Source organism: Oncorhynchus tshawytscha, linkage group LG10, assembly GCF_018296145.1.
Source record: "Oncorhynchus tshawytscha isolate Ot180627B linkage group LG10, Otsh_v2.0, whole genome shotgun sequence".
NCBI lineage: Eukaryota > Metazoa > Chordata > Actinopteri > Salmoniformes > Salmonidae > Oncorhynchus > Oncorhynchus tshawytscha.
The window spans coordinates 29,033,880-29,041,236 of NC_056438.1; the positions used below are offsets into that span (position 1 = coordinate 29,033,880).

Genomic DNA, 7,357 nt, shown 5'->3' on the forward strand with positions numbered 1-7,357 from the left:
TTTTTTTTTACATTTCAATGGTGTACCAGCTAAATTGTAGTTTTCTGAAGGGATAGAATGGACCTATTTCCATTATTGAAATGACACCGACCCTGTATTCAAGAGCATGTTGTATTTCAACTGATGGCGGGCACAACACCAACATGTCAGAACTGAAATATGGTTTAACCTACAACATATGTGAATATCAAACAATATATAGATAATTGACCAAAAAAAAAAGTTTAATGATTTTTACATTTTATTTCAAATAAAATTGTTTGAAAATACTGTTTGTAAGCTTTTAAGTATCAAACTCAAAACCATTTATGTTTTCCATTGATGAACACATGGATGTCTAATGACATTGCGGGGTATGCCAAATTAGTTAAACACCGGAATGTTTTTGGTATTCGGGTCCAAAAAGGAACTTCTCCAAAAATTCACATTCTTCCATGGGCAAACACGTATGGAAAGCGAGTGTTTAAATCAAGCGGAATGCTGTCAAAAACAGATTGAATTCATCTGCATTTCACCTATTAAGGAGTATAAGGACACCAAGATGTCTGTATCATGTACGGTTCACAGATCATAGAGTCTAACTGGGGTATGTATAGGTCTAAAAAAGGCCTAAAATGGCCAATTTCATCATGACTTCTCAAAAATGGTTTGTGATACAAATGTAAAAAGAATGTTAAACATCCCTCCTCCCAATGAAGTTCCTTTGTGAGAATTGCCAGAACAACCTGATAACAACAATGTTTTCAGCTCCCGCTGGCATGAAATTGTCCAGAAAGGTCTGTGAATGTTTTTGTGGGCACGTAGACATAAACTGAGGTAATCCAGTGATAAAACACAAATTATCAACTGTGTGCAAACACATTTTCTATTGCAGGTGCATGGTCAATTCTTTCAAAACAAGAAAAGTGTATACTTCACACCTGTTGCAACTACTGGCTCTACACAGTGCACTTGTACAAGCAGACAATTGTGACTACTTCACAGGGTCACCCACTGTATTTTAATATGTTCTCCCACCTACCTCATTGACTAGGTCTCTCCTGGCTGCTTCAATTCAAGACTGCTTGATCTATAGCCGTTACACTTTTACCCTTCTCCCTCCCTCCCTCTTTTACCCTTCTCCCTCCCTCCCTCCCTCCCTCTTTTACCCTTCTCCCTCCCTCCCTCCCTCCCTCTTTTACCCTTCTCCCTCCCTCTTTTACCCTTCTCCCTCCCTCCCTCCCTTTTTACCCTTCTCCCTCCCTCCCTCTTTTACCCTTCTCCCTCCCTCCCTCCCTTTTTTACCCTTCTCCCTCCCTCCCTCCCTCCCTCTTTTACCCTTCTCCCTCCCTCCCTTACCCTTCTCCCTCCCTCCCTCCCTTTTTACCCTTCTCCCTCCCTCCCTCCCTCTTTTACCCTTCTCCCTCCCTCCCTCCCTCCCTCACCCTTCTCCCTCCCTCTTTTACCCTTCTCCCTCTTTTACCCTTCTCCCTCTTTTACCCTTCTCCCTCTTTTACCCTTCTCCCTCTTTTACCCTTCTCCCTCTTTTACCCTTCTCCCTCCCTCACCCTTCTCCCTCCCAGGTGTTCCATCTTTGCCCTTGAAGGTGAAAGGAGCACTAACAAGATGACATTGCACAGGTCCTCTATTTCTCCTCTCAGGAACATGTGTGTGTGTGAGTGAGTGAGTGAGTGAGTGAGTGAGTGAGTGAGTGAGTGAGTGAGTGAGTGAGTGAGTGAGTGAGTGAGTGAGTGTGAGTGAGTGAGTGAGTGAGTGAGTGAGAGAAAGAAGGAGATCGAGGAAGGGCGAAAACGAGAAGGGGGTGAAGTAGAGAGGAGAGGAAGCAGTGAACCGTACCCTAGTGATGCGACTACATGAGTCTGGGAAGCTGCTACCTGTAATTACTTTCTTTGTTGGTTTATTTTGCGCTCCTGGGATTTATTTTGCTTTTTTTTCTCACCTCCTACAGATCAGCCTCCTACTGATCAGCCCCCCCCTTCTCTTTTTTTCCATCTCGCTCACCCTCCTCTAACCATATCTCAGTCCTTGGGCATAAATCAGCCCTTTACAAAGAATCTAATTAAGCTCAGCGTGCCTAATAAGGCGCTGGGGCATGGCGGTGTTGCCGCAGGTCGGTGAGGTCGCTCCCTGGTCCTGGAGATGAATGAAAATGTCAAGCATGTACACATAAGAGAGGACTAGGGTAATATGCCTGAGGAGAAAAGATGGAGGAAAGCTTGGAGGCTGTCTGTGTGGAGAGAGAGATCAAATTTTTTACCTGTGCATCACACCCACCTCAGCTGACTTCCTTTGTTCATGATGCGGAGGTGTAGAACACCAAAACAGGCTCATTCACTCCAAATGTAACAGAGGTGCGTCGGTGAATCACACTCGTGCAGTGGGTAACTCCCGAGCTAATGCTCCTGCTTTAGCTCAGAGGGCTAACAATCATGTAGCAGACCCTGGTTCGAATCCAGACAGTGACAGACACTCATCCTAGCAGGCCTTTGAACAAGCACAGTGCAATAGTTATGTCATTGACTTTATAGTTGCCCTATGGATTAATCAACTCGCTAAGATATTATGTTGGGATTTGACTAATTGATCAGCTAGGCCTACTGTATTTTACGTGTTGCACAGTATGTGTAGCTTAAAGGTGCGTCGAGCAGGATATGCCTAGATACAATATTATTTGCAGGATGGTGCATTTCTCTCAATCAGTACCTGATACGCAACAAGAGCACAGTAAGCAGCACGTTACCCAATATTCAAATAATTGCTGAAGTTAATCAACAACATTCAGCTCAGCTCTTCATGCAACGAACAGAACCACACCAAAACAAGCAGATAAAGGTTTGACCTCTGAACACCTGTAGGCCTACACATACATACAGTACCAGTCAAACGTTTGGACACGCCAACTCATTCAAGGGTTTTTCTTTATTTTAACAATTTTCTACATTGTAGTATAATAGTGAATACGTCAACACTATAAAATAACACATATGGAATCATGTAGCAAATTTTTAAAAAGTGTTCAACAAATCAAAATACCACCCTTTACCTTGACAGCTTTGCACACTCTTGACATTCTCTCAACCAGCTTCACCTGGAATGCTTTTTCAACAATCTTGAAGGAGTTCCAACATATGTTGAGCACTTGTTGGCTGATTTTCCTCCACTCTGCAGTCCAACTCATCCCAAACCATCTCAATTGGGTTAAGGTCAGGTGATTGTGGAGGCCAGGTCATCTGATGCAGCACCATAACTCTCATTCTTGGTTAAATAGTCCTTACACAGCCCGGAGGTGTGTTTTTAGTCATTGTCCTGTTGAAAAACAAATGATAGTCCCACGAAGCGCAAACCAGAGCGGATGGCGTATCGCTGCAGAATGCTATGGTAGCCATGCTGGTTAAGTGTGCCTTTTATTCTAAATAAATCACTGACAGTGTCACCAGCAAAGCATCCCCCACATCATCACACCACCTCCTCCATGCTTCACGGTGGGAACTACACATGCAGAGATAATCTGTTCATCTACTCTGCGTCTCACAAAGACATGGCGGATGGAACCAAAAATCTCAAATTTGGACTCATCAGACCAAAGGACAGATTTCCACCGGTCTAATGTCCATTGCTCGTGTTTCTTGGCACAAGCAAGCAAGCATCTTCTTATTATTGGTGTCCTTTAGTAGTGGTTTCTTTGCGGCAATTCGACCATGAAGTCTTGACTCACGCAGTCTCCTCTGAACAGTGTGTCTGTTACTTCAACTCTGTGAAGCATTTATTTAGGATTCAATCGGAGGCTGGTAACTCTAATGAACTTATCCTCTGCAGCAGATGTAACTCTGGGTCTTCCTTTCCTGTGGCTGTCCTCATGAGACAGTTTCATCATAGTGCTTGATGGTGTTGGCGACTGCACTTGAAGAAACGTTAAAAGTTCTTGAACTTTTCAAGATTGACTGACCTTCAGGTCTTAAAGTAATGATGGACTGTTGTTTCTCTTTGCTTATTTGAGCTGTTCTTACCATAATATGGACTTGGTATAGTACCAAATAGGGCTATCTTCTGTATACCACCCCTACCTTGTCACAACGACTGATTGGCTCAAACACATTAAGGAAAGAAATTCCACAAATTCACTTTTAACAAGGCACACCTGTTAATTGAAATGCATTCCAGGTGACTACCTCTAGAAGCTGGTTGAGAAAATGCAAAGCTGTCATCAAGGCAAAGGGGGCTACCTTGAAGAATCTCAAATATATTTTTATTTGTTTAATACTTTTTTGGTTACTACATGATTCCATGCGTTTCATTTCATAGTTTTGATGTCCTCAATATTATTCTACAATGTAGAAAACAGTAAAAAAATAAAGAAAAACCCTTGAATGAGTAGGTGTGTCCAAGCTTTTGACTGGTACTGTATATCCCCTCCATTCCCCCATCATCCCACCATGTTTCTCAACTGAGCCATGTCAAAAGCTTTAGTGAAAACCTCCAGACAGACTTACAAGTCAAAGCCCTAAATCTGACAGGCAACATTCTAGCAGGGAGGGATAGAAACTGTGGTTAAATCAGTGAGTCTCCACTGCAGACCAACTCAACAGCCAGAACACCCCGGCCTGGTCCTAATCCCCGCTGCTCTGTGGGCGGTTGGAAGAAAGCTTCTGACAGAGCCGGGTGGAGTCGGGGCCACCCGCAACCCCTGCCGGCGCTCCAGACACCAGTTAATGATGCCAGCGGATCGATACCCAAACAAAGTGAGCAAGGGTTTGACCTCTCACTTGTTTTATCGCCCCGTGCCGCCTGCGGAGCCACACAAAGCATAGTGCACAGAATGGAAAGTAACCCAACACTCAGAGCTGATTCATATCCAGCAAAGGTTTTTCCAAGAGTCACTTCGAAATTGGACTTTCGTCCATGTCCCGAGGTCGTCGGGAGATTCCTTCAAAACCCGTCACTAGGGGCAATGGTCAGCGCTATTACCATCAAGTAGGCTTGGGTTTTGCTAGGGCAAAGTTTTCCAAACTCTGTCCTCGGGACCCCAAGGGCTGCACATTTTGGTTTTTGCCCTAACACTACACAGTTGATTAAAATAATCAAATGATCATCAAGCTTTGATCAGTTGAATCAGCGGTGTCAAACTCATTCCCCAGGCAGCCATGTGTCTATGGATTATCGCTCCTACCTTGATTGATGAATTAAGGTCACTATTTAGAAAATAACTCCCCTCACCTGGTTGTCTAGGTCTTAAATGAACGGAAAAACTAAAAACCTGCAGACACTAGGCCTTCCATGGAATGAGTTTGATGCCCGTGTTGGGGGGGGGGAATAAAGTTGCACTCCTTGGAGTCACGAGGACCGAGTTGGGGAACTCTGTACTAGGGTGTTATGGATAGGGATTGTGGATGGGCGTAAGCCGCAAGCTCAGGCTCACGTGTTCAATTGCAATGCTAGACACAATTATTATTATTTATTTTTTTATCTGGTCCAAACCTTACCCCTTATTTTAACAATTCGGAATTAACGCCCAAATTTAACCATGGGATGCGCCGGCGACAATAGCAGGTGGCTCAACTGATCACTGTGACAACCCATAAACAACAACGAAATTTGACGTTTGGGGAAAAGTCTGGATCTGAAGTCAAACCATGAGATCTTGTTGTCCATGTCAACGTGTTTAGGGACTTATTTGCCATCATCCGTTGTGGGGAGCAGCTCTCTAAAGTCCCTATGAATAACATTACACCTAATGGTTAATGCAAGTGTGCTGTATACATACCTAATACTGTACTTGAATATGACGTATGAGTGATATTTGTGTAGGCTATATTACCAGGTCATAACAATTCTTTTTTTTTTTAAACAATGCAATTCAAACACACGAATAACCATACAGGGTGTTTCTTTGTGTTGAACAATGATCTCATGATGTCAATAGCTTTTAATGCATCTCACTAATTGGCATGTGATACAAAGAGGGTAGCGAGCAGCCAAAATATTCAACAGCAGTGGTAACTTCATCACCAGTAGTATAAAGATAACACGGTCTGTCTCATACACAAATATAGCCCATCTGTTTCACTCAATAGGCATGTGAGAATATTCGCACCCTGGCATTACTGTGGCAAACACAGAGGCGTGGTTTGCTAGAGCGTGAAGAAACATGCCACTGCTCACTCATTTTCTCACTTTACTTGTGGCAATGGCAACAAGCTCTCACAGTCTCACTGCAGAATTAAACATTTATCCACATTTCCCAAACGTCTAATTTTGAAGTTGCTCCAAACAACACATTTCTAATTGTTTTTGACAACCTGGATTGCTCCTTCTGCTCTGCATTGTTCCATTGGGGTTAGGGTTAAGTTTAGGTGTTAGATTAAAGGGTTAACGTTAGGGAAAGGGGAAGCTAACATGCTAAGTATTGTGCAAAGTTTCTAATTATGTAAAATTGTCCGTGATGAGATTCGAACTCACTACATTAGGGTGCCTTTGTTCGCGTTATGTACAGAATAATACCAAATGCTCTGAGACCAGGTTGCTTGGCTGGTTTTGAAGGCATTTCCCAGATGTCCTCGGGATATAGACATCCAATTTCAAAGTCAATGTTGAATGATCTCCCTGGGCAATGTTTTGTTAAGATGTATGCAACACAGTATGTGTTTACATGATTAGGCTAGTCTTCTCTTGCGCCACATGCGGATAAATCATATGTAATTGCGCAACTTGGAGATCATGTAAAGAGCCATTGGAAAATAACACAGTATCAAAATATAAGTTCGCCTTATTCGGTATAAAGACAAAAGTGAGGTAATAAAGCCAAGATCCGTCCAAACCGAGATAAATCAGTCCTGCATAAAAGGTTTATCCAATTAATATCGCAAACCATGAATTACATCACAAGTGCATAACCATGCACTCTGTTATAGCCAGATATGTCTTACCTTCAGAGTTTGGAGAGTCCCATCACACGAAATGTTTGCCTAGTTATGCGCTGAAACTAAAATAATGTCAGCCTCTACGCCAGGATACCTTCCATAAACAAATTACCAGACCATGTAGGTTTGCTGGCTATGGTCTAGATCACATTGATCGAACTGTACGGGTGTAGTTTTTTGGGTAGCATCTAGACCAAACGATAAAGCCTATGCATGCACTTGCAAGTCCTTGCAAAAAGACGCAGTAAATCATGCGAAAATGAAGTCACAAGTTCCAGATATGAGATCCGTTGGAGTTGATGCTCCACAGCTACAGGTCTCAAATACACGTCTGCCCATGCGCTTATGCAACGCACTACTACTGCCAGCTGCCAGCACTTAGCGCCAAGTTAAAATAGATGCCTGTTGCGGTTTTACTCTCTTTACTCGAGATCGCTAGA

The 7,357-nt window shown here is 43.1% G+C and overlaps 1 protein-coding gene across 11 annotated transcripts in view; it reads right to left on the bottom strand.

Moving 5' to 3' along the window:
* Positions 1-7,301, bottom strand: part of LOC112260063 (RAS guanyl-releasing protein 2) — an 82,210-nt gene extending 74,909 nt beyond the window's left edge. For 10 of the 11 annotated variants that reach the window (XR_002954980.2, XR_002954978.2, XR_002954979.2 and 7 more), the window contains exon 1: positions 6,924-7,301. The gene's annotated coding sequence lies outside the window, so the exon portion shown is untranslated. Of the gene's footprint in view, positions 1-2,274; positions 2,485-6,923 lie in introns of all 11 variants that reach the window. The other variant, XM_042328458.1, reaches the window with a different exon arrangement.
* Between the last annotated feature and the right edge of the window lie 56 nt (positions 7,302-7,357).